Source organism: Sciurus carolinensis, chromosome 18 (genome assembly GCF_902686445.1).
Source record: "Sciurus carolinensis chromosome 18, mSciCar1.2, whole genome shotgun sequence".
In the NCBI taxonomy this organism is placed as follows: Eukaryota; Metazoa; Chordata; class Mammalia; order Rodentia; family Sciuridae; genus Sciurus; species Sciurus carolinensis.
The window spans coordinates 457,381-484,565 of record NC_062230.1 but is presented as its reverse complement, the minus strand read 5'-3'; the positions used below and the strand labels follow the sequence as shown (position 1 = coordinate 484,565).

At 44.9% G+C, this 27,185-nt stretch overlaps 1 protein-coding gene and 1 pseudogene across 5 annotated transcripts in view; one reads left to right on the top strand and one right to left on the bottom strand.

Moving 5' to 3' along the window:
• Window positions 1–21,435, bottom strand: part of Tpst1 (tyrosylprotein sulfotransferase 1) — a 90,618-nt gene extending 69,183 nt beyond the window's left edge. For 3 of the 5 annotated variants that reach the window (XM_047533838.1, XM_047533836.1, XM_047533840.1), the window contains exon 1: window positions 21,209–21,435. The gene's annotated coding sequence lies outside the window, so the exon portion shown is untranslated. Of the gene's footprint in view, window positions 1–7,013; window positions 7,115–21,208 lie in introns of those variants that run through there. The other 2 variants (XM_047533841.1, XM_047533839.1) reach the window with 2 other exon arrangements.
• LOC124970472 (U6 snRNA-associated Sm-like protein LSm8) lies at window positions 1,644–1,923 on the top strand (annotated as a pseudogene).
• Window positions 21,436–27,185: the final 5,750 nt, after the last annotated feature.

The window sequence follows — 27,185 nt, the reverse complement described above, 5'->3', positions numbered from 1 at the left end:
ACACACACGTGCCTCTTCCCACTACCTTAAATACCACCTCACTGTACTTTCAGACAAGTAGTATCAATAATTTCCCTTTGAGGATATTTACAGAGCTCAGGCTGAGTTAGAAAGGAACATTAGAATGTTTGGTTTCATTTTTATCTTTAGGGAAAAGAAAAAGCATTTGAAATCATAATAAACATATCTGAGAAATCACTATTAATAGGATTGCTCTTTCCCAGAAGGCCACATGTAACAGACGCCCAAAAATAATGCTTTAGAGAAGGGAGGGCAGACGTTATATTTCTACTTAAATCTCTGCAAATGTTTTTTTCTTTTTCTATTCATTCATTCATTCATTCATTCATTGTAGTACTGGGGTTTGAACGCAGGGTCTCACAAATGATAAGCAAGAACACCGCCACTGAGTGGTAGAGTCCCAGGTCCCCATCTTTGCAACTTTTATAAAGCAGATATTGGACCAGGTGTGGTGTTGCAAACTGGTAATTCTAGCTACAGAGGAAGCTGAGACAGGAAGATCACAAATTTGAGCCATACTGGGCAACTTTGCAAGATCCTATCCTAAAATAGAAAGTGAAAAATAAAATAAAAAGGCTGAGGGCTGGGGAGATAGCTCAGCTGGTAGAGTGTTTGCCTCGAAAGCACAAGGCCCTGAGTTCAATCCCCAGTACCAGAAAAAAAAAAAAAAAAGGCTGGTGATGTAGCTCAGAGCACCCTTGAGATCAATCACCAGTAATGCTACCAAAAAAAAAAAAAAAAAAAAAACAAACACAGGGTACACAGGTTAGCGGTCAGCAAGACCCTATACCCCTGCACACCCAGGCCCAGGCACATGCACTTGTGAGCACACTCACCACACTCTGCTGGTAAGGTCGGGAAGGCTGCCTATTCCGGGTCCAGAAAGATGCTGGGGAAAGGTCCCCGTAAAGCACACACTGCAGAATGCAGTGGCCACAGCCATTCTTTCCTGGTTGATGATTAGCTACTTCCTACTGCAATCATGAGCCCATTCATGACGCCAACCAATGTGACAAACAGCAGGAGCTACTTTGGATTTGTGTAAAGTTCAGTCTGCCACTGGTTTGTCCATCTACTTCTAGCTTGCAAGTAAAAGTAAAAATAACTGCATCACAACTGAACCTGCCAGAGAGTGAGTATCCACAGGTTAATGTGGAGTGACTTTTGACATTCAGCAGACACTTCAAACCTGAGACAAATGAACTCATTATTGCAAGTTCCATCCACATATCTACTCAGGATCACAGCAACAACATGAAGGCACCTTTCCTGGCTGCACTCTGGGGCTGGCACTGGACCCACTGGTGAAAAGTGGCAAACAGCAAGAACACACTCTGCACCCTGACAATCTCTGACAGCCATCCAGGACTCACCTTCCTAGAGAAAGAGGAGCCTTCCATAAACTTCATGGCAAGGAAAATGCTGGCAGAATACTACGGAGCTGGACCTAATGTCTAGGAAACAAATAAAGGGTGCAGGATGAACTCAAAAGTAACAGTTTTAGAAGTTCATTCAAATGAAATGATATCTGAGATTGCTTCAAAATTACCAGAGGGGGGGCCCTTTTAGCTTTATTTGTCACCTGCACCGCTTGTTTGCCTGAAATCTCCGGGCCCAGTAGCATGACGTCCGCCTTAGAGAACTACATCAACTGAACCATTGCTGTTACCACTTCTGATGGGAGAATACTGAAAGGTTTTGACCAGACTATTAGTGTGATTTTAGATGAAAGTCATGAACTAGTATGCAAGCTCTTCACAGGGAATACAGCAAGTGGTACTGGGGCTGTACGTTGTGAGAGGTGACAATGTTGCAGTCATTGGAGAAATTGATGAAGAGACAGATTCTGCGCTTGACTTGGGGATTATTCAAGCAGAAACTCTAAACTCTGTAGCACACTGAGGAAAAACTACATACTGTTGGACATCTAAATCTTGTACAGAAACCAGTTATTCTGAGGAAGATGTTTGGAAGTTTTAGGAAGGTGTAATTGTGAATTTTGACTTCATACTGATTCACTGTGATACGTAAATCAAAATATTTCTACATTTTTATTGAAAAAATATTTTGCCTAAATTATAAAAAAAAAAATTGACAGGGGGCAGGAGTGTGAAAAGAGACTCTGAGTCAACTGTTGAAGCTGAATGGCAAATACTGAAGGGCTCAAGAGCACCATCTATTTTTTAATACATCTGAAATTTTTCATAATCAAAAGTTAAAATACAACAAAATGAGACGTTTAAGTTACTAAGTTCTAACCTTCCCAAGCCTGTAAATAAGATCATTGTTGGCTATTCTATTCCTCTTGTAGATTCCTCAGGCTCAGTTTGTTTTAAACTGCCCGTGACAAAGAACATGAAAAAAGGTAATTTGCTCAAATTATCATCTCATTCAGTAACTCAAGTTTATGCCATGTCTCTACAAACTTCCTTTTAGAATTAAAAGCAACCAGAAAAGGAAACAAAGGCGGCACTGAATTAAGGTAAAAGCAGCCTACCACACTAGAGTAAGCCAGAGTGCTGGCTGGGTGCGGGTTTTTCTTGGTCACGGAGTAGCCGGATCTGGACTGTCCCCAGGTCTCCTGTGTGAGGGCTTGGTCCCCAGGGCACGTGTGCAGAACGGGGCCTTCGGGAGGTGGCTGATGAGGAGCGCTCTGTCCTCACCGGTGGATGAGTCCATGGACAGCGGAGGGACGGGGACTGCACGAGGTGGGGCGTGGCCGGGCAAGTAGCCACTGGGCAGTGCTCTGAAGGGGTTTCTGGTCGCCCTCTGCTTCCCCACTTCCCTCTGCCGCACCCTTTGGCCATGATGTTTCTGTCACAAAGCCAGCTGACCACGGCTTTCCTCCCTTAAGCTGCTCTCCCCAGGTACTTGCCACAGTGACAAAATCTGACAACCGTGGTCCTCTCTGGCAGATCGGTAAGAAGACTTCAGGCCCTCCACAAGCAGTCAGGACAGAAATCACCAGGTGACCAAGGCAGCCTGCGGAGAGGCTACAGAAGGAAGAGGACGCCTGCAAGCCTCGTCCCGCAGGACTGCAGCGGTCGCCCCGGAAGGCCTTGTGAAAAGGCGCCGCCTCCCAGTTCCGCATGGGGGCCTGCCCGCTTCAGGACCACGGCGCCCACACCAGGCCCCACACCAGGCCCCGGCCTCGGCCTTGGCGCCCACCTCCCCAGGGCTCCCCTTCCTGCTGCTCCTCCCACCCGCGGCCCCTTCAGTTGCTCCCTCTTCTGTGACCTCCAGCCACTTGGTAACAACCTCTTGGTGAGCACACTTGTTCACTGTACTGAGGTTCCTTTACTCCACTGACTCCAAGCTCCTTTAAAGCAAATTAAAACCCCTTCCTCGTCTACTATGCCGTGGACTCAGTGCTCTGGATAAGATAAAAGCAAGGAAATTACAGATGAATAACCAGCAAAATCTCTTTCCTAAATCTTGAAATACCTACAAAGTCATCTGAAATAAAGCAAATGTTCAACAAATAAACACTGAAAATGAAACAAGGAACTACAAGTAAGCAGAGCAGAGTGATCCGGAAGCAATGAAACTGTTTTGCAATTCCAATCATTATCCTAACAGAATGTGTGTTTTGTTTTGTTGTCGATGGAGTTTTATTTCATTTATTTATTTATATGTGGTGCTAAGAATCGAACCCAGTGCCTCACACATACCAGGCAAGCGCTGTACCAGAGCCACAACCCCAGCCCCTATAATTTGTTTTTGAATCAACAAAATAATCATAAACTTCATAGCAGGGGGGCAGAAATGCTTTTTCTAAGTCTTTGGAAAAAAAGAATTCAATAGCTAATAAGGTTTATACAAAAATATTTTAACTGTGGTGATGCTAACAGTAATCAGTGAAACAAAACACAAAATACAGAAAACATGCCACTATGTATACAAATTTAGGATGCTTCAAAAGCAAACACCACAAAACAGACAAAAGATTATTTAAGATAGCACACTCCCTCCCCACATGCCTGCTGCCCTGCTTTATCCAGCCAACATCCTTCTATTCCAACCACTCCCAAATCCCTCAGCAACCAAGACTGCAAAGGAGCAACTCCACCTGCACGTTCCAGGGCAGGTCAAATTCAGCAAATCCATGGCGCAGCTGTCCTCCTAGCGAGTCTCTCCTACTCTTCCCCTTCCTCCATGGGCAAGGGACCACTTCCTCTTGGCCTCCCAAGCTAAACCCTGAATCTGTGTGCAGCTTCTCCCACCCCTGGCCCAGCTGAGTGCCACTCTCCTCCTCCTTCACCCTCCTCAGTCTACCTGCTCCCTCTTCCCCCTGCTGGCCTCACTTTAAGCCTCATCTTCATGCTTTCTCACAGGAAGAGCTTCCAACATCTCCCTGACTTCTCTCAATGGCCATCCTGTTTCAGAAGTGATATAAAATGCAAATAAACTTGGGCCATCTCTCTGCTCAAAAGCTTTCAATGGCTTTCTACTTTTCTCAGGAAAAAAAAATCCTCACTCATAAGACCCTTCTCGATCCAGTCCCTTCCTCCCCACTCTCACCCAATGCTCCCTCATCAACCGGAAGCCTCCCTGACCTGCCCGCCTCTCCACACTCAGTCACCTTCGCCACCTCTGTGACACAGGAATCTTTTTTCTTTTTAGTTCTATACAACACCAGGGTATACCCTGACATGATCACAAAAGCATGGGGCACAGCTCGCTCCATTCACTCCCCCCAAATCCCCTCCATCAATCCCTCTTCAATCCATTTAGTTCACTTTTTTTTTTTGGTACTGAACCCAGGGGTACATTACCACAGAGCTATATCCCCAGCCCTTTTTATTTTAAGACATAGCCTTGAACTTGCAATTCTCCTGCCTCAGTCTCCCGAGTCACTGGGATTACAGGTGTGCACCACCATGCCCAGCTTCACGCTACTTCTTACATTTTATGGTTAATTTGCCTGTTTTTTGAGTAAACTGTGGCCTCTGGATTAAAAGTGGGAACCTCTGAATGAACTAATGAACTCTTCTTTTTTGGGGGGAGGTGGGTACCGGGGATTGAATTCAGGGGCACTCGGCCACTAAGCCACATCCCCAGTGTTATTTTGTATTTTATTTAGAGACGGGTCTCACTGAGTTGCTTAGCACCTCATTTTTGCTGAGGCTGGCTTTGAACTCAGGATCCTCCTGTCTCAGCCTCCTAAACTGCTGGGATTACAGCCATGCACCATACCGGCTACTAATGGACTCTTGATTGCCAGTATGTTAATTATGACTGTAACCAGATTCTATGAGTGTAATTAGTTGAGTTCCTGGAAGGTACTTACTACATCTTACCCTTTTCAGACTTCTCCATAAGTCATAACACTACATGCTACACGCATATTGCGTGCTCAGCAAATATGCACTGAATGACCACAGTACCTCACTAAAACCCCAGGTAGCTAACACTTTCCCGGGATTAGAACACTGCCTTTTGATTTCAGTGTTATTTTAATATGGTTTGACTATATTTAGAAAGACCAGAAATACAAAGATCAACTCTTATTTTTCCCTTTGACTCCTGTAATCCACTCCCTCAGTCTATTTTATCTGCCTCTATCAATTCAGACGTCCAATTATAAATGAATCAGAATCTTACTTTTTTACAATGACTTAGGTTTGATGCAAAAAACATAAGGTAAAAGAGCTCTTCTGTCCTAAAACAACTTTATTTGTGAGGAATCTGAGGCTCAAAGGGGATAAATGATTTGCTTCATGTATTGATACCGAGGAAATTTGGCCATGCTGGAGCCCAGGTCTGACTCCACACAATGATGATTCTCAGATCACGCTTGGGATGAACAAAAGCCAGGTAAGTTAACACTCAGGGTACAAATGAAGTAAATTTGAGACCACCAGGTATTAGCATATGGGTTAAAAATGTCTATCAGCTTTTGAACAGTATTTTCTCTACAATTATCCTTCTGTGACCACCTGGTTAGAATTATTTACTTCCATAAACAAGCAGCATGCACATCTGCACACTTTCTGTTAGTCCCTGACCATTTCATCTAGAGGAGGTCAAGAATGAGGGTAAGATCTGGTCTTAAGAGATAAATGTCTACATGGAGGGCAGCAGTTAATATGGCAAGTGTTTTTTATCAGTGCAGCTTCACTCTGCCCAGTCACTCTCCCAGGTAAACAGGTTCCCACTTCTGCTGTGTGAAATTATACCTCTGACAAAATGACTCATAGCTTAAATTCTATGATCTTTTCTATAAAAAGCGGACAAGTCTTTCATCAGAAACCACTACTATATGGGGGATGGCTTAGGGAAGAATAGAGGGGATTGAATGGAGAGGACGGGTGTGGAGACAGGAAGGATAGTAGAACGAATCAGACATTATTACCCTATGTACGAATATAACTATACAACCAGGGAGATTCTATATCATGTATAACCAGAAGAATGAGAAATTATACTTCACTATATATGATGTATCAAAGTGCATTCTATAGTCATGTATAATTAATTAAATTTAAAATTTTTTTAAAAAGGAATCACAACTATAATAATTTCTATGGGCAAAATCTAACTCCCTTATTATTTTATCTTCTTGCACCTTACTGAGGATGGTATGGTTTAGCATATGATCATATACTATCATTTAACTTTTCTAGGGTAGAAACTTTCTTCAGTTCCATAATGAACCCTGAAATCCCCGATAACAACACCTGAAGTTGCAACTGTCCTCCACATTTCAAACTCACTGAGCATGTAGACAAGTATGAGTCATCATCTGACTTCAAAGAACAGGCAGGGGGAGAAACGAGCCATCCACACATGCCACGAAGGAACAGTAAGGTCATACGAAAGGAATGCACAGACACATGGGATCTCCAGGAAGGGGCACCGCCACGGGATCAGAATGACTCTAAGAGAGTCAGCAGTACTTCCGTGGCAGGGGCAGTGTTTTGAGCAAAGAAAACACCATGACAATGGAAGAGAACAGCACACACTGAGGAAATATTAACTAAGCAGCTTACCTAGATGTAGGAAGTAAGAGAAGAAAACAGAAACAAGCAGAATCATAGGACTTCAGAGCAGCTGACGACTAGACGGACATGCTAAAATGCTGTGCATGAAGCAGCCACACAGACGCAAGCAAAGCAGAAGGCACTTCCAGGATGGCAGAGGAAGGACTTCCACAGATCGGTCCTCCATAGAGTAACAAGAACACTGGCAAGAATGGTCAAGGTCAACTTTTTTCAAAACTGTGGAAATTCAAGGCTTACAAGAATCCAAGGAATGTTTACTCAAGAAAAACAGCTGACTCTTAGTAAGCAGAGTGAGCTTTGTGGCATTTTAATTTGCTTCAGTCTCCCTGAGAACTTTCCAACAGCCTTGCAAACACCTCCTGAACACCACAGCCCAGTGGCCACGCGTGGTGGCAAAACAGCTTGCTAGCACTCCACAGACCTGTCACTGTCTAACCTGTCCACCAGCTCTCCAGAAGGGCTGCCCTCCAGGGCTTGCCATTATCTGATGACTCAGGGCTCATTAGAGAGCATCCCCAGGGCATCTGTTAAGAAGGCCAGAGACAACCATTCAGTGTCACAGCTTCAGGCAGCGACGGCAACAAATGGAGCAAACAAGACACAGGTAAAAAAAATTAACAGGAGAATTTGGGGAACAAGATGTCCACAGACAGTGGAGAAAAGTTCAGCATATTCCTAAGAATCTAGAAGTCACACATATACCCAGGAGAGACCTGGGGAAGCCTGTGTCTTGCCACTGGCTGAATGCCATGTCTTGAACAAGCAGGAAATGAAGGCTAAGGCAGCACACTAAAGGTGCCACAACGCACACGCACTCAGGTAAGGCTGGGTGACCTACTGGCTCAAGATACGCAAGGGACTCTGTCCCTTTTCAGTGGGCCACTAAGCTAACCAAGCAGACTTCAGCAGTTACACAGGATAAAAAATAGATTTTACACAATTTGTCCCAGAATGTCACAAAACAAAGAGCAACAACAAGTCCTAGGAAGGTGAGTGCCTAATTTTCAAAGTACCCATGTTTTATACTATTTTAAACAATTGTTTTTCAGAAAAAAAATGATTAGACACATAAAGTGACAGGACAGTATGGTCCCTATGTGGGGCAGTAGGGAGAGGCAGACAGTAAACAAAATCTATCTTTGAGGTGCCTGAGCTCTGGACTTCCAGGACGAAGACTTCACCGTAAATACATTTGAAGAACTAAAGTAAAGTAAAGAATAGGGGTGATTTCTATGTCGGACTGAATCATGATTACTAAAGAGACTGAAATTATTTTTTAAAAAGAACTAGAACAGAAAAATTCACAGGACTGTCTTAACGGCACACTGAGACTGAGGAAGAAGCAGGAAACAAAGATCAATTATCCAAGCTGAAGAAGAGAAAGAAAAAGAATGAAGAAAAACTAATAAATATGCCAACATTGGCAGAAAGGAAGTTTCAGGAGGGGAGATGGAAAAAACAACAGTTGTAGAAATAATGGCTGAAAATATCCCAAACACAACACAAACACTCATCTACACATATTAAGTAAGAAAAACAAAGTGATCTACACCTAGACACACAATACTAAAACTGTAAGGAACAAGAGAAATGAAACTCGCTACATACAAAATCCCCAATAAGACGAACAGCTGACTTCTCACAAATCAGAGCAGTCAGAAGGCGGTGGGATGATAGGTTCCCAGTGAAGGAAAGATCCAATGAAGAGTCCCACATCCAACAACACTGTCCTTTGAAAACAGAGGATCAGACACTTCAAGTAAACACTGAGACAATGTGTCACAAGGAGAAAGGCCCTATAAGAAATAACAAAGGGAGTCTTCAGGGCTAAAATGAAAAAGCACTAGACAGTAATTCAAATCCATATTAAGAAATAAACAGCACCAAGGTGAACTACACAGGGAAACACAAAAGACAGTACCTTTTTGTTTATAACTCTTCTTATCTGAATTAAAAGAAATCTGAATAAAGCAATAATTATAGAACTATTGATGAAGTTTATAATGTAAAAGATAATTTTGGCTTGGGGTTGTGGTTCAGGGGTAGAGCACTTGCCTGGCATGCGTGAGGCACTGGGTTTGATTCTCAGCACTGCATACAAATAAATATATAGGGTTCATCAAAACTAATAAAAAAAAAATTTAAAGATATAACTTCAATGAGGAAGCAAGAAGAAATGAACAGGGCTTTATTAAAGCAAACTTTTTCCACACTATTAAAATTAAGTTGGTATTACTCCAAACTATATTGTTTTAGGTTACCAATTCTAATCACCAGTAAAATGAAAAAGTACAGTCAAGGGCCACATATCACCACTTTGGTCCACAACAGACCACAAGGACAACAGTGGCCTCAAAAGATTACAATGGAGCTGAGAAACTCCCACGGCCTAGTGACACCAGAGCCATCACAGTGTCATAGCACAATGAACTCCTCAAGCAGGTGGTGTGAGGCTGATGCAGACAGACCTACGCACTGCCAGTCATGTGGAAGTCTGGCACATACAACCATGCAGAGCACATAAAATCCAATAATGACTACGTCCATGCCGTATGTATTTACTGTACTTTGTTTTATTGTCATTGCAGAATGTGACCCTTGTTCTCCTTAACAGTGTAAGCTGACTGCAGAGCAGTGTGCACTGCCATACCAGCTCAGCCTCCTGTGTCCCATCTGTGCCATGTCTCTTGGTCACAACACAAGGCTACACTGAGAGACTGACCTACAACATCATATGTAAGAACACTGTGATGTCTACACAAGGACAAAATCACCTAGTGAAGCATTTCTCAGAATGTATCTTTATCACTGGATATAGTGGCACAGGCCTGTAATCCCAGTGACACAGAAGGCTGAGGTAGGAGGACTGCAAATTTAAGACCAGTCTCGGCAAGTTAATGGAGCCCTAAGGACTTAGCAAGACCCTGTCTCAAAATAAAACATTTTTAAAAAGGGCTGAGGTTCAATTCCCAGTACCAAAAAAAAAAAATATATATATATATATGTTCACTAAGTAATACATGACTACAGAGTAAAAGAAACAAAATAATTAAAATGTACACAGGAAAATATTTAATACAAAAAAGAACAATGGAAAAAGATAAGCAAAAAGATAAAAACATACCCCGAAAACAAAGAGTAAAATAGTAGATATAAATCCTAATATACTAATAATTACATTAAATGTAAATGGAATAAAAACTCTTAACAGGCAGTGATTGAGAATGGGCCAAAAACAAAAAATGAAAAACATGATACTCAAAGACCAAACTGAATAGGCAAAAAGTCATGGAGGGGAAAAGGTATACAATGCAAACAGTAACCAAGAGACCCTGGACTCTGTATAAAATACTGAATCTGATGCACTTTAAGACAAAATTGTTACTAGACACAAAAAGATACATTTTGGAAGAGATGAATCTAGTAACTGATCAAAAACACAAAATAATCTTAAGTGTACATGTAACTAATATTAGAACCATAAAACGTGCTGCAAAAACTGACAGAATTACAGTGAGAAATAGACAATTCAGCAATAATAGTAAGAAACTTCAATATTCCATTTTAAATAACTAGACAAAGTATCAGCAAGAAAATGGGACATGAACAAGACTACAAAGCAACTAAGTCTAACAAACATGTATAAAACTCTCCAGGCAACAAGAGCATACTGTACATTACTTTAAAATGTACGTGAAGCATTCTCTAGGATAAATCTTGTGTGAAGCCACAGAACAAGTCTATTATGGTTTGGATATCAGGTGTCTGCCAAAAGCTCATGTGTGAGACAGTGCAAGAAGGGTTAGAGGTGAAATGACTGGGTTATGACAGTCTTAACCCAAACAGTAAATTAATCCCCAAACAGGGATGAACTGAGTGGTAACTGACAGTGGGCAGGGTGTGGGTGGAGGTAGGCCATTAGGGGCATACCTTTGGGGTAGACAGTTTATCTGCTGAGTGGAGTCTCTCTCTCTCTGCTCTCTGGTGTGATGTCCTGAGCTACTTTCCTCCACCACACCCTCTTCCATCATGTCCTACCTCACCTTGAGCCCTGGGGAATGGAGCCAGCTGTCTATGCACGGAGGCCTCCAAAACCATGAGCCCACAGATAAACTCTCCTCCTCTAAAATCACTGTTCTCAGGTCTTGTAGTCACAGCAACAAAAGCTGGCTAAAACAAAGTCCTAATATATTGAAACGATGGAAATCATACAAAGTATATTTACTGAAAATTCAATGAAAATTAAAAATCATGACCAAAAAACTCTTTGAAAAATTTAAAAATACATTTTAATTAAACATCACCCTCCTAAATAACCAATGAGCCAAAAAGAAATCACAAGGAAAGTTACAAAACACTCTTGAGATGACAACACAAAACCTACAGATGCAACAAAAGCAGGGCTGTGAGGGAAGCTTCCAGCGGCGAGCACCGACACTCAGAGGGATTCCGAGTCAGTAACCTCATGGTCCCAAGGGAACTTGAAAAGGAGGGCACTACACCAAAGCCAAGAAAGAAGAAGGCCTGAGGAACTTGAAGAGGAGGACACCACACCAAAGCCAAAGAAGGAAGGAGAACTGAGGAACTCGAAAAGGAGGACACCACACCAAAGCCAGAAGAGGAAGGAGATAATAAACACGACAGTATAATCAATGCAGCAGAATACAACACCAAAAAGCATCAACAAAAAAAGCTGGTTCTTTGAAAAGGTCAGGAAGACTGACAGTTCTTTAGCAAGACTGACAAAGAATAGGAGAGAAGACTCAAATTACTAAAACCTGCAATAAATAAAAGGCAGACATAACTAACAATCTTAACAGAAATAAAAATGATCATAAACAACTGTAATCCAACAAACTACATAACCTAGATGAAATGGACAAATACCTAAAAGACACAAACTACCAAAATCAAGTCAAGAAGAAATTAAAAAAAAAAATATATGAATAGTTCTATAACAAGAGACTAAATTAAGTAATCAAAAGCTTCCCCCAGGGCTGGGGAGATAGCTCAGCTGGTAGAGTGCTTGCCTTGCAAGCACAAGGCCCTGAGTTCGATCCCCAGTACCGCATTAAAAAAAAAACCTTCCCCCAACTAGGCATCATGGCACATGCCTATAATCCTAGTGACTTGGGAGGCTTAGGCAGGAGGATTGTGAGTTCAAAGCCAGCCTCAGCAACTTAGCAAGGCCCTGAACCAAAGTCCATCTGGTACAAAAAAAAAAAAAAAAAAACCTTTCCACAAAGAAAAGTGAAGAATAGATGGCTCCACTGCCAAATTCTACCAAATGTTAAAGAATTAACACTCATTCTTAACAAGTTCTTCTAGACCCCTGGAGGGACACATCCAACTAAGCTGCTGATGACTACATGGCTTTGTTCTTTGCTTGTGTATTTATTTTTCCTGTAATTCACATATTAACTTTTAAAAAATAAAAGCTATTTTTAAAACCTATTTTTTAAAAAAAAGCTCTCCTAAAATATAGAAGAGGATGAAACACTTCTGAACTCATTACATGAGGACAAGTTTTACCCTGATTTCAAAACTAAAAAAAGATACTACAAAAATAAATTACAGATCAATATTTATAAAAAATAAATGCAAAAATTCTCAATAAAATATCAGCAAACTGACCTAATTACATATATAAAGATTACATATCATGAGGGTGATTTATCCTGAGACTGTAAGGCTGATTCAACATAAGAAAACCAATGAAATACATCACATTAATGACAGAAAACACATGGTCATATCTATAGGCACAAAGGTACTTGACAAAATACCCCTTCATGATAAACACATGGAATAAACTAGAAACAGAAGAGAATCTCATCAGCCTAGTAGAACGGACATTTGAGAAAGTGCCCAAGCTGGTCACAGTGGCTCACACCTGTAATCCTAATAGCTCAGGAGTCTGAGGCAGGAGGATCATGAGTTCAAAGTCAGCCTCAGCAAACTGGAAAGGCCCTAAGCCTTAGGGAGACTGGTCTCAAGATAAAAAATTTTTAAAAAGAGGGCAGGGGATGTGGCTCAGTGGTTAAGTGCCTCTGGGTTTAATCTCTGGTACCAAGAAAAAAGTACATAGCTAATTTCACACTCAATGACTGCCCTGAACAAAAGACAATATCCATTCATACCTCTGCTATTCGACATTGTGCAGGAGGTCCTAGCCAGGGCAACAACACATGAAAAATAAATTAAAAGGCCCTCAGTTTGGAAGGAAGAAGTATGATCAGAGGGGCTGGGGTTGTGGCTCAGTAGTAGTGCTCTTGCCTGGTTCCTGTGAGGCACTGGGTTCAAGCCTCAGCACCACATTAAATAAATAGAAAAATAAAGGTATTGTGTCCATTTACAATGAAAAAAAGTTTTTTAAAAAAGGAAGTATGATCAGAGATTAGTCTTGTATATGTATGTATTATAGTTGTATATGTACATATTACAATAAAAAGACAACTAAATCTTAAAATGGGAACAGATATTTCTCCAGAGAAAACAAACAAATGGCCAAAAAACACAAGAAAAGATGCTCGACATCAGCCATCTGGGAAATCCAGATCAAAACCACAGCAAGATTCTACTAAACACCCACCAGGGTGGCTAGGATCAAGACATCAGATGATGACAAGTTTTGGCAAGGAAGTGGAGAAAACAGATACTCATACATTGTCAATGGAAATGCAGAATGATGCAGTTACTTAGAAAACAGTCTGGCAGTCCCTCAAAATGTCAACCTGTCGGTTCTAGAGTTCTCATATGACTCAACGATCATGCTACTGAAGAAAACACGTCCACAGAAAAACCCAGGCATGCACGTTCACAGCAGCGCTCTCCACGGCAATGTGGAAAAACTTCGGACACCCGTCAACTGATCACGGATAGACAAAACGCAGCATCTCCATGGACTACTCCACATCGTTCACTGATTAAGACTACTTCTGCTTCTGCTCTTTTCCTCCAGGACCAATGTTCTCATGTTCTTCCTTTGTGAACATGAAGCTTGTTCCTGACTCTCTGCAGTTCTTCTTGCATGAAACACTCCTCAGCTGGTCCATCGCTGTAGGGCTCGCTTGCTCTTGTGTCATTCTGATCTTGGGCCATGTGTCACCTCTCACAAGAGGTCTCCCCAGTCTATCCAAACCACTTGGCCCATCACTTATCAACTGCTCTACTTTTTTCTGAGAGGGAGGATGAAGTTCAGTAGTAGAGACCTGACTAGCACTAGGGAGGTCCTGGGTTTGATCCTCAGCACTAAAGGTGGATGGCTACTTTTATCTGCAGGCTCACCTGCAATGCCTTTCTCTTACACAGGAGCAGGTAACTTTTCTTGCTCACCACTGCCTCATCAGTCAATCATAGTGCCTATATATTAGGTGGTCAATTACTAGTTGAATAAATGACTACTTCTTTAAAAAAATATTTTTTATTGTAGATGGACATAATGCCTTTATTTTTTTATGTGGTGCTGAGGACTGAACCCACGACCTCACATGTGCTAGGAAAGCGCTCTACCACTGAGCCACAACCCCATCCCTGAATTAATGACTTCTTGATTTAGGAAGGAAAAAATGAAAAAATGAAATACTGACACATGCTACACTATGGAAGAGAGCTGTGAACGCTAAGTGAAAGAAGCCAGCAACAAAGCGCAGCGCACTGTATGACTTCATCAAGTGACATGTCCAGAATAGCTACTGCTATTCTATACTATAAATCTAAAGAGACATAAAATAGATTTGAGGTTTCCCAGGGACAGAGGAGATGGGTGGGAGCACTGGAGATGATGGCTGAGAAGTGTCTGGTTTGGTTTCTTGACTGGGTAGTGAAAATGTTCTAAAACAGACTGTGGGAATAGATGCACAACTCTGTGAATATATTAAAAGCAAAGAATGAATGGTACGCAAACTATACCTCAATAAAGTCATTATGTTAAAAAAAATAGGGGGCTGGGTTCTATGTGCTAATCCCTCTATGGTGACTGCCTACAAATAGAAAGATTATAAGATATAGTTCCGAATATAATATCCCAAATGTCCACAACACAATGAGAAATCACTCAACATACCAAGAACCAAGAAAATCATAATTTGAATGAGAAGAAAACAAGTATCAGATGCCAACATAAAAATCAATCATGTACTGAAAGAGAACTGTGAATAAGATTAAGCCAAAGAAATCCACATAACAGACACATCAGAATTGGCTTCTGAAAACTAAAGAAACAAGGCTTTAAAGTAGCTGGTGAGAAAGGACACTTTACCTGAGGAAGTATGAATTCATCAGAAACCATGAAGGTCTGAGAAGGTAGCACAATATTTTTCAAAAAAAAAAAAAAAAGAATTGTCAACTATTTCAAATTCCATAAAGAGAAAGAGCTGAAAAAAAAAAATCTTCAGAAAAACAAAGAAGACTAAGCATTCCAGTTTATATCCTAGTCCTGAGAAATTATAAAATATGTTGATATCAATACACTAGCAATTGTAGGTGCTTCCTATAATAATTAAATATTTGGGAACTACAAAATATTCCTCTCCCCACTATTACCAGGCAGCACCAATACTGGTCCTGGAGGAAGAGGCTCAAGAAAACCATTCATTGTTCCAGAAATATTTAGAGTCAAATTCATAGGAAAATAGGTTTTATTCAAAGTCAACTTTGAAAGGACAGAAGAAACTTATTGTTTCAAAAGTTCCATCTCTGAAATCTCCAAAACCCAACAAAGTTTTTAAAGAAGAGGCAGCCAAGTAAGACAACAGGCAGGAAATGTACACCTGTAGCTTTAGTAGCCCACACTCCACAGGTCTGTGAGGGCCATCTCCTCTCTCAGCCTCCTGAGAGTCCCTCAGGCCCTGGGCACAGGGGAAGCCTCAGCTTCCATAGGCAGCATGAGGAAGCTGCTCTCCCTTTCAGATGGGGGTGGGTGAAATCAGTCTTTCATATCACTAGTGAGATTTACCTACATAGAGGGTTTAGTGAATATTCCATACTCCCGTAATTTTCTTGGTTAAAAATAAATTGTTAGGCCATTGTTCAACATCTTTTATCAACTTGACAGTTTTTGTTCTAGTTAAAAATTCCAAAGCTTATAAGCCTAAAATAAGAGCTATTTTTTTAAAAAAGAAACAAAATCTACATGACTCAACCATCTGAAGCTCTGTAGTAACCATCATAGCTTACCTGCCTTAAAACCCAAGTCCTTGTAGAGCAAATACTATTTACCCTGATCCACCACTGATTGACAAAGTGCATGCGTTTAAAACCAGAATCACTGTGCAAGGTGAACCAGTGTCTGGTTGAGCAGTCATGGAACAGCTGGACAGCTTGAAAAACCATTAGTTCAGGATCCAGTGTACGTTACTTAGCGATTGATCCATTTAGTCAATTTTTATCAAGTTTCTAAAATATACCAAATACTGTACAAGGCCATGACAAAAAGACAAGCCATGATCCCAGACTTCAAGAAACTCCTAGTTAAGAGAGAAATGGATTCATGGGAAATAATATCAATAAAATGTGGTACTTGAATAGCACACAAAATGTAAGGAAGACAAGCAAGGAATCATGCCAACGAAGATGGTATTCGCTCTGACTTTTTAAAGGATGTTAAACACTATTGTTCTTCAAGGTTCTAGGACTGCCATTTCCTCCTACTCTGGCCCTGTTCTCAGTACTAAATGCATATCACTGCCTTATGAGAAGTATTTCTGAGTCCAACCCTGCACCTGACCAAATGAATCAGAATTGTTGTGAATGCCTCCCACCACCAACCTTGCCCTTTAAAAGTTCCCCAGATGGTCCTGTATTCACAACCATTGGACCAAGCCATTCCCCCACTTCTGAAGACTTCCATTTCCATCCTGGTACAAACTCTCCATACACCTCTCCACCTTGAGGCCCAAACACTCTCTCAAGATATTTTCTGGATAAGACAATACCAGTGAATCTCCCCTTTTCCCTCTAAAATCTGTTTCTCTCCTGTACGTCCTAAAACCAAATGAACAGAACCACCCTAGTTCAGTAACAAAACCAGAAATTGGGAAGCCATCTAAGAGCTGAGGATACAGCTCAACAGAAGAGTTCTTACCTGGTGCTCACAAGGCCTTGCCCTGGTTGGACCCCCAGTAACACAAAAAAATCTTGATTTCAAAGCCCTTGTCCTTAGGACTGAGAAAGAGAAAGACATGTAAAGAAGTAAATGCAAAGGCCATGGGTAATCTGAGCCAGGCGGTGGCACACTCCTGTAATCCCAGACGCTCGGCAGGCTGAAGCAGGAGCATGGCAAACTCAAAGCCAGTCTCAGCAATTTAGCACGGCTTTAAGCAACTTGTGAGACCCTTCCTCAAAAAAAAAAAAGATTATAGAGGGCAGATGCGGGAGGGCTTCACAGCAACAACCATAAGCACGTGCACGCTAAGGGACTGAGGTGAGAACAGCACTCCATGGAGAAACACAAAGCCATCGAGGAATGTTCTGGTAACACAGGTAATTTTACAGGCAGAGGTGAAAGGCACAAGACACAAAGCCTGAGATGGGAACAAGGCAGACTCACAGGATCTTTCCAGGATGAAATCCTTCACAAATTTCTTACATTAGGATAAAACTTGTAGTGACACACAAGGTCATTGCTGAGCTGTGTCTACAAGCCTTTCCAGCCTCACCTTTCCTAATGCCCTTTCTCCAGTTTTCAAATGCATCAGCATTCACACACCTTTGTACATGTTGTTTCCAAATGCCAGTGTCCACTTGTCCAGATTCAGCCCTTCTGAAAACTTTATTAGTTTACTGAGCATCTAGTGTGCTGGACTTGGGAGTGCAACAGTTTTTCCTTCCATCTCCCATACCTGTCTTCAGGTAAAGATTCAGAAATTCCTTTGAGTACTGGACTTACCACCACCACCAGTAACTAGTCAGGGAGAAAAATAAGAAAACAGATCACTGCAACAGTGTAAAAATGGAGATGGCAGTATACACGGTGCTGTAACACAAACAAAAGTCACCTAACCCAAACCAAGGAGAGGGAGTCAGAAAAAGTACTAGGTGCCTGTGGACAGAAATCTTTCCTCACCCTCTCCCGGCAGGTATTCAGAGCACCCTGCAGTTTTCTAAGTCTTTATTATGCTCTTGATTACACAGTATTAAATGGTCTGTTTCCTTAACTGGTTTTTGCTCTGGATTATGAAGGTTTCAGGATGAGAATAAGTCTGTGCTATAGATGCTCTGGTAGGTCTAGGTCATCATGCTAAGTGTTTAGGAGCTTAAGAGAATTTTAAAAGAAGATGAGTGATGCCAGGTATGGTGCCACATGCCTACAATCCCAGCAACTCAGGAGGAGCACAAGTTCAAGATCAGCCTCTGTAACTTAGCAAGGCCCTAAGCAACTTAGCAAAACCTGTCTCAAATTTAAAAAAAAAATCTTTTAAAAAAAACTTTTAAAGGCTGGGGGGTGTGGCTCAGTGGTTAAGCACCACTGGGTCCAATCTCCAGTACCGCAGAAAAGGAAAGGGAAAGGGAAGAAAAAGGAAATGAGCAGCATGATCAGATCATTCTGTTAGAAATGGAACCAGTCATAAGAGTAGTGTGAAGGATAAACCGGAGTTCAGGACCCAGCTGACTGCTCAGGAAGCACATAACCAAGGCCTGAACCAATCTCTGCCAATGAGAGAAAGATGTGAGGTAGCAAGAGGAAGTACAACAGATGTAACATAAGGAGAAAGGAGGATGGCCCTGAGATTCTAGGGTAAAGACTTTCAGCAAGAGGAAAGCATCAGTGCATGCTTAACAGGCCTGTGGGTAGAGTCAAGGAAAGGAAACGATGACCACATTTGAAGAACCAAGCATCCGTGTATGGTGATCCAGTAGAGAGATGAAAACTGGAGCCTGTCTTCAAGGGAGACGGGGATTGCACACACATCTTTGAAAACCTTAATACACAGGGGCAACTTAAAGCCACAGACAGAAGCGTGATCTCACAAGGAAAACAGAACAGAAATGGACACAAGTGAAATGCTATGGAAGAAGATAAAAAGAGGGAAGCATCAAGGGAAGATTTGTTTTGCCTTGGAAGGTAGAGACCTGAGCATGTACACATGATGAGGAAAGGACTATATGGGGAAAGAGCAAGATGTCAGTCTCAGAAAAGAGGACCCTTTTTCCTTGAGATACAACGAAAGAACAGAAATCAGAAAGTACAGGCACTGACAAAAATGACAGGTCCTTGAGGGGTCAGAGCTGATGCCCACTAATCTCTTCCTGAAGCAGAAGGTAAAATAAGCAGAAAGGAGAAGGCAAGAGTCAGAGAAGAGTGGCAATTCAGACTTTAGTACATAAGTGGGACCCAGGAGATAAGTCAAGGGTCTGCAGTGCAACCAAAACTAGATTGGGAAGTTTAGAACAGAACCCAGAGCACTCAGTGACATGATTTTCTCCAGCCTGCCCTGGGGAGCCCAGGAGAAGGAAAAGCTGATTCAGGCTTGAAATCATCTGAACAAACATGGCAAGAACAGTACAAGGCCCAGAACTATGCTTTGATAATTTTAAAAAGTCAGATTTATTTTTCTCATTTAAAAAAACTAACTCTCATTCTCTGACTGACAGAAGAGTGTTTCAAAAAGGGAAAAGAGACTCATGGATGTTCCTCTTAACTCCTACAGAACCTGTGACAACTTTCACTCCTGAGCCCCTCTGATCACTTCAGCAGCTGATTCCAAGCCTGAGTTCCTTTGGTTTTTAAAGGGAGAAAATTCACTGCAGATCCTCATATTAGCTAGCTGATAGATAAATAAGTCAACAGACTTACAGATAATGCTGCTTCAGCCAGGAGGTAGGGGCTCTTTCTTCCCTAAAACAAAGGTTTGCTAAACACTTGAGATAAAGGGGGAGGATGTAATTATATCACAAAGCTCCCAGAACAGTCTAAGAATTCTTTACAAAGGCAATTAACAAGCCACAAAGATAGCACAATCCAGTTTCTTTTGAATAAATGCAGTATGTAATCCCTTCATTAGTGTTGGGAGTTTTTCAATTCATCCTTCCTTCTCCCATACCTCTCTTATCGTACAGGAGTCCAAAATCCCTCTGGATACTGGATTTCTGGCACCATCCAGAGAGGCCTAGAAAGAGGCAGAGGCTGATGGTGTGAACACTCACCATGGGTCAAGCTTACTATGTGACAGGCCCTGAGCTGGGCTCCTTACATATTCTGGGTGCAGCTAATTAAGGACAAATTACCCGTTGAAACTATGGATCTGGCATGCAGAAGAGTAGGAAAGTGACCCAAGATTTAGGGGTAAAGGAAGAAAAGTTAGAAATGTGGGTGATGAAAATGAGAAGAGATGCGTTGGGGAAAGGAAGGCATCTGGGAACCAAAAGACAAGACCCAGGGACACCCTGCCGGCAACTGAAATGCAACTCCCCACCCATTAGACGAGGATTTGGGGGAGACTGAAATGCCAAGGGGTAAAGTATAAGGGCTAGGGATGGGATGGGCACAACTGAAATGCGAAGGGGGCAGAAGGCACATATGGAGGCTGGGATGGCGGTGACTGGGATGCAAAGGGGGCTTCGTGGGAAGGCTGGGAAGGGGGTGACTGGGATGCAAAGGGGGCTTCGTGGGAAGGCTGGGAAGGGGGTGACTGGGATGTAAAGGGGGCTTCGTGGGAAGGCTGGGAAGGGGGTGACTGGGATGTAAAGGGAGCAGGCAGGAAGTCCAGGGAAGAGGCGGACTGAAATGCAAGGGAGCTCGGTACGGAAACTGGGAAGGGGTGACCGACAGGCAGAGGGAGCTTCGCAGGAAGCCTGGGATGGGGTGGGATGAGGGAAATGCACAGGGGCGCGGCGGGCAGGCCGGGACGGCGGGACCGTGCGGTGGAAGCCAAGCCCGGCGAGGTGCGGGTGAAAGGCGGGTGCTGAGGGGCGCGGAGCGAGAAGCCCGGAGGGGCTGCGGGCTGGGACGCCGCGGCGACTGCGGAGGGCTGGGGACCGAGGAGGGAGGACTAAAGAGGAGGAGGACGAGAAGGGAGGACGAGGGAGGAGAAGGAGGGAGGAGGGGGGGAGAAGGAGGGAGAAGGAGGGAGGAGGGGGGAGGGAGGGGGAGGAGGAGGAGGAGGAGGAGGAGGAGGAGGAGGAGGAGGACGGGAGGGGAAGGGCAGGCCGGCGGCGACGGCGGGAGGCAGCAGCCCCCTTACCTGCGACCAGCGAAGAGCCGCCGCGCCGCCGCGCCGGCATGCTGAGCCCAGTCACCTCCCACACCGCCTTAGGTGGGCGCCATCGCGTCGGCCCGGGAGCCCGTCCTCGCCGCCGAGCACCCGCCGCCGCCAGCCCGGGCCGGCCCGGGAGACGCGCCGCCGCGACCCGCACCGCGGCCGCCTCAGCAGCGACTCCCGCGGTCGTCGCCCCAGCGCGCGCCGGGCGGCCGCGGCCTCTCACGCGCGTGGCGATTGGCTGCTGGGGGCCGGGCCGCCGTCCGTATGGGCCTCTCTGATTCGCTGGCTCCGGCGAACCGCTCTCGGGGGGCGGGGCTTGGGTCGCGGCGCCGAGGGGCGGGGGCCCCACGTCCTGCGCGTGCGCGCCCGAGGGATCCGGCCACCACCTGCCAGCCGCCTGTTGCCGGAGCCGCTGCGCGCGTGACCAACCGCTGGGCAGTCGCCCTGGCTGCCCACGTGCAGGCCCGAAGGCCCCCGGCTGCAGTAAGGCGGGCGGGACAAGCGGAGAAGCTGTGCGAGCAGGTCCCTTCGAGCTTGCCGCTGCTTGCACCTCCGCCCGCCGCTCCCGCTTGCAAGCCTCAGGTCCTCAGTGCTCGGCTCTCACGCGCTGTCAACGAGTAGCAGTGTGTCCAGACCCGGGAGGGGGGACGGGGAGGAGGGAAAGGGGAAGGGGAGGGAGGTAAGGATCGGGCCCAGGTTCCACGGCGAAAGCCACATCGACCGTGACAGCTTCTTTGCACGCCCACGGAGGGTCCTGGTGCAGCGACTGTTTCAGCTCTGCCCACGTGGATTGCGGAACGCCGGGCTCAGGAGCCAACAGCTATAGCCAGAATCCTTGTCCTACCATCTTGGGACCAGTTTTTAAAACCTTAAAGAGCTGCTGTAATGATCAAGAGGCCCACACAAAAACTTGCACACGGATGTTCACAGCACCATCAATCATGTAGCCAAAATAAAAGATAAAAACGACCCAGATATCCATCAGCTAATCAATGGGTAGACAAAATGGGGAATGTGCAATGGAATAGTATTCAGCCATAAAAATATTTGAAGAACTGATACATGCTACAAAACAGATGAACCTTGAACACATTGGGAATGGACGCATCTGGTACAAAGGAGCAGGTGTTGCATGATTCCATTTAGAATAAATGTCCAGAGTGGGCAAACTCATAAGGACCAGAAATAGCTTGCTGCGTGTCTTGGGCAGAAGGGATTGGAGGAAAATGGGTAGGACTGCTAATGGATTGCGTTTGTTTTAGAGCGGATGAAAATATTCTAAAATGAGGCGATGGCGGTGCAATTTGTGAATGTACTGAAAGTCACTGAATTGTTCATTTTAAGTAGGTAAATCATTTGGTATGTAAGTTATAGCTTTAAAGCTGCAATTTTTAGGGGCTGAGGAGATAACTCAGTCGGTAGAGTGCTTGCCTTGCCTTGCAAGCACAAGGCCCTGGGTTCAATCCCCAGCACCCCTCAAAAAAAAAAAAAAAAGCTGCAATTTTTAGAGACTAGGTTGTGACTCAGTGGTAGAGCGCTCGCCTAGCGCGCAAGAGGCACTGGGTTCAGTCCTCAGCACCACATAAAAATAAATAAATAAATTTGCAATTTTAAAAGAATAATTGAGAGAAATAGCAAATCTCAAAAAGGCCCTGGCTGTCGTACCTCCCTAAGATATAGGGCTTGTATATCTAACCTTTTTTCTCTAGTTCAATTTGCAAAGTCTTGTAAGCAATTTGACCTGAGGAAACTTAAAGAAATACCCAGAATGATTTTTTTCTTTTTTTTGGAAAATTATAATGAAGATGATCTTATTCCACTCGAGGCTGGTAGAGCTTGCTTCTTCCAAACAGCCCCTGCAGCCCCTGTGGTCCGAGGACAGGAAGAAATGGGCAGTGCTTGCTGCCATCCCAGCAAGAGGGCAGAAGCCTCCCCCTGGGCTAGCCTCCACACCTAGTGCCTCAGGGACTCCTCTCCAGGGAGGAAGTCCTGACCCGCTAGAGGAGCACTCCTCAGTACAGCAGTGCACCTCCTGGAAGGAGAGTGTGTGACCCACCCAGGAAGGCGCAGGCTTTGAGGGGATGGGCAGCAGCAGCCCCTTTGGTCTGGTGGCTGCTGGCCTTTCTCTGCGCTGGGGAAAGTTAACAGTTCAGCAAGCAGACCTCCCTTCATGCATTCTCATCCAGGATCTGGTGAGAGGATAGTAGTGGGGCACAGGGGGCTCAGATTTGGAAATCTGAGGAAAAGAATCATGCTTGGTCCTCCTTTCTTCTTTCGTTCTTTTTTTTTCTTTTTTCTTTCCTTCCTCCCTCCCTCCCTCCCTTCCTTCCTTCCTTCCTTCCTTGTTCATGCTGAGCAGGTGCTCTACCACTGGGCTTTAACCCCAGCGTGAGGTCCTCCTCTCTCAAATATCCCAACCCAAAGGAGCTGGAAATGAGAAGGCAGGGACAAAGGACTTGGAAACAGAAAATGGAGAGGGCAGGTTGCCTTTGCAGTGCAACTGAAGGAGCAGAGCTGTTTCAGAGGGTGCAGACTTGGCCCTTGGGAAACAGGGATGTTCAAGGGAAAGAAAGAAATCGTGACAACCACAGATGTTGACCTGTCCAGCCCTCCATCCTGGCCTGGCACCAGTGGGTGGGCACATGGATGAGTAGTGAGCAGAGAAACAAAAGCAGAGCTGCAGGTGTCAGTGAAGGCCACCGGGGCAAAGCAGAGAGGTTCACAGGGACGAGAACAGAAGGCACTTGGGTCACTCAGGGTCCTGCCAGGAAGGGCAGGGGACACTGAGTGAGGGCCCCAGAGTGGAGGTCCTTGACAGGGAGTTGAGGGTTAAACTTTCACCCAACTTAAAGCGACCTAAAATGCCGGGCTAATTTGGGACAAGATGAAATGCTTACCTGCAGACGGCATCAAAGAGCCAAGGAGCTGCGGGAGACACCTCACACGTCTCTTGAAGCTCGTGGGACAGAGGGATTTGAGACAAAAAGAAAATGGTGATACAATTTAAAGAAAAGGGGGGGAATGAGCATGTCTCGGCACTTTCCCCACCCCTAGGGCCCAGAGAACCGGCCAGGTCAGGCCCCTCAGCCACATCATCATTTCAAAACGAAAACCCAGCCCAGTCTATTAGCAGGCATTTTCCAAATGGCTACAAAATTCCTGCACCTTCCAAAAATACCTCTTCATGCAACTTCTGCCAGGGAGGGAGGGCGCATGCCCAGGCTGGAACTGACCGGTTGGACTTCCTGACCCCAGGAGCTGCCTCCACGCTCTGCAGACCCCAGACACAGGAGGTGCCTGCTGCTCTCCCAGTAGATCCTGCCAGCAGGAGCAGAGCACCCTCAGTTTTGCTTCTGATGGACACTGTGAGACTTCCAGGAGTGGCTGCCAATTCCAGCTGTGCATATGAACTACCCAGGCAGCTCTGTCAGGTAGATGGTGCCAGGCTTCTTCTCTGTTGTGTGAAGCAGGACAGTGACTGAGAGGCAGCACCGGGGCTTTGGAGAAGCTGGTTTGTGATATTCTGCTTGTTCACTTTCTATTTCTCAAGCTCTGTCACACTTCAGTTTTTAAAAAAGTTTCCCAGATAAACTCTGCTCCCCACCAAACTTGAGAACTGCTGACTTGGGGTGCAAGAGGAGGGGCTTAGCTACACTGGAGAGAGAGGCTGGTGCCCTGGAGTGTGGGCTGGTGTAGCTCTGGGGTCTGCCTCCATTTTGCAGACAAATCTCTGACCCTCAGGGGACAGCATCTCCAGGGTGGGAGCAGGAGGGACATCAGGTAGCAGCCTGCCAGCCCTTCTCGGTCCCTAGACGCCCACCAGTGACACAGGGCAGCCCCGGCTCCACCATCACTGACTGCAAGCTTGGGATCTCGGCCCTGAGTTGCGCTCAGATTCGATGGTTCCCGGGAAGAGAGCTCGCTGAAAGTCACTGCTCACAGTTACGCTTCATCACAGGGAAAGGGTACAGATGAAAATTGACCAAAGGGCTGGGGATGCAGCTCTGAGGTAGGGAGTTTACCTAGCATGTAGGAGGCCCTGGGTTTGATTCCCAACACTGCGTTAAAAAAACAAAATCTGGGCTGGGGAGATAACTCAGCTGGTAGAGTGCTTGCCTCACAAACACAAGGCCCTGAGTTTGATCCCCATACCGCAAAAAAAAAAAAAAAAAAATCTGTTATTTAGCTGGGCCTATGGAGACTCTGTCTAAAAAATTTTTAAAATTTAAAGGGCTAGGGATATAGCTCATTGGTAAAGGACCCCTGGGTTCAATCCCTAGTACAAAAAAATTAATTCGCTTTGATCTATATTTCTGTAATCTACAGACAAAAAACTCTACCATTTTTTAAAACCTTAATTTGAAAAAAAAATTAAACATAGGAAAAAGTAAGAATACAATTAACTCTGATATACCTATCCTTCACCAAACATCCAGCTGTCGGATTACTGGTTACTGACATTTGCCACATTTGCTCAATATTGATAGGTAGGTAGGTAGGTAGACCTCATTTTTACCATTCTTGAGCCATTTGAGATTGCAGACACTGTATTGTATCTCTTTCCTCCTCGAGAGCATTCTGTACCTAAAGATACGGACATTTTCTTACCCAAGGATCAAATGAAGGAGAATCAACACGGACTTGAGGCTGTTGTCTAATACACAGTCCATAGTTACAATTCCCTGATTGGCCACTATGTCCTTAATAGCAATGTTCCCCTCCAGGGCACCTGGCTGCCATGTGGCTTCAGTGTCTTTAATTTGGACCACTTCCTCACTCTCTCCTCTGCAGGTATAGAGTTACCTGCTGCAGAAACGATGCTGCACTTCTCAGTGCATCAAGTCAGGAGGCACCTGAGTTAGCTTGTCTCGTTATTGGGACGTATGGAGCATTTGGTTAAGGGGGAATCCGCTAGGTTTCTCCACCGTAAGTTACCATTCTTTCCTTTGTAAGGAACTCATCATCTGTCAGGAGATAACTTTGAGTCTGTGGAAATATCCTGCTCCCTGCCAGGCCGTGTTATGCTTGCCAGTCATTCAAGGAAAGTGGAGCTGGCCAGCACCCAGCCTGTGAGGTGCCGCAGACTGCAGAGCCCCGTTGGGCAGGGAAGGGAGAGCAACAGGTCAGAAGTCTGCGTCAGGAAGGGGCAGGCAGCTCAAACGGGATCTGGGCTCACTGAGGGGTGGGCAGCAGGCACCCCACTCCAAGCCCACTCCAGGCTGCCGCGGCAGGGTCGCCCTCCACCAGGATTGTGCCCTGGAGAGGGGCCAGTTTATAGGAGGCAGGAGGACTTCCCTTTCCGTCCTCTCTCCTCATGGGCCCAGGCTATCCCTGGGATTGGGGTGGGGGTGCCCCAGAGACAGTTCAGCATAACCCAGGATTTTTCCAGGGCCCCCTGAACCTGCAGGGTTGCAGAGCTCTGCTCTCATCCTGGCCCTCCCAGTCAGCCTCCTCCACAGGCCCCGGCCTGTCTGCGCTGCTTCCTGTGCTGTTGAACACAACCCGCGCTGGCATTCCAGGTGCAACGGGGAGGATGCGTGCTTAGCCCTGCAAGGGGCCATGAGTTCTGTGTGCTCCCCAGAAGGAACACTGGTTTCCTGGGCTACCATAACGAATGACCACAAACAGGGCTCTCCCCAGGATGAGGGTCCTGTGGAGGCCCCCAAAGGCAGGTGAATCCTGCTCCCTGCCTGGTGATAAGTCCTGCTAGACCCTGTTATGCTTGCCAGGAGGGTCCTTGACGTGGTCACAAAAAGGAATCTGAGGATGGGACAAGGCGAAGCACAGACTGAGTTTATTGAGAGTGAAAAAGAAATACTTTTATAACTTAAAAATAAATAAATAAATAAATAAAAGAAGCGTATGCTGCGGGACAGGGTGGAGAAGACGCGAGGGCGGGTTCTGAGCTGGGTGCTGTGGCTGAGGACCAGTAGGATGCCCTCCGAGGGGCGTGTTCAGC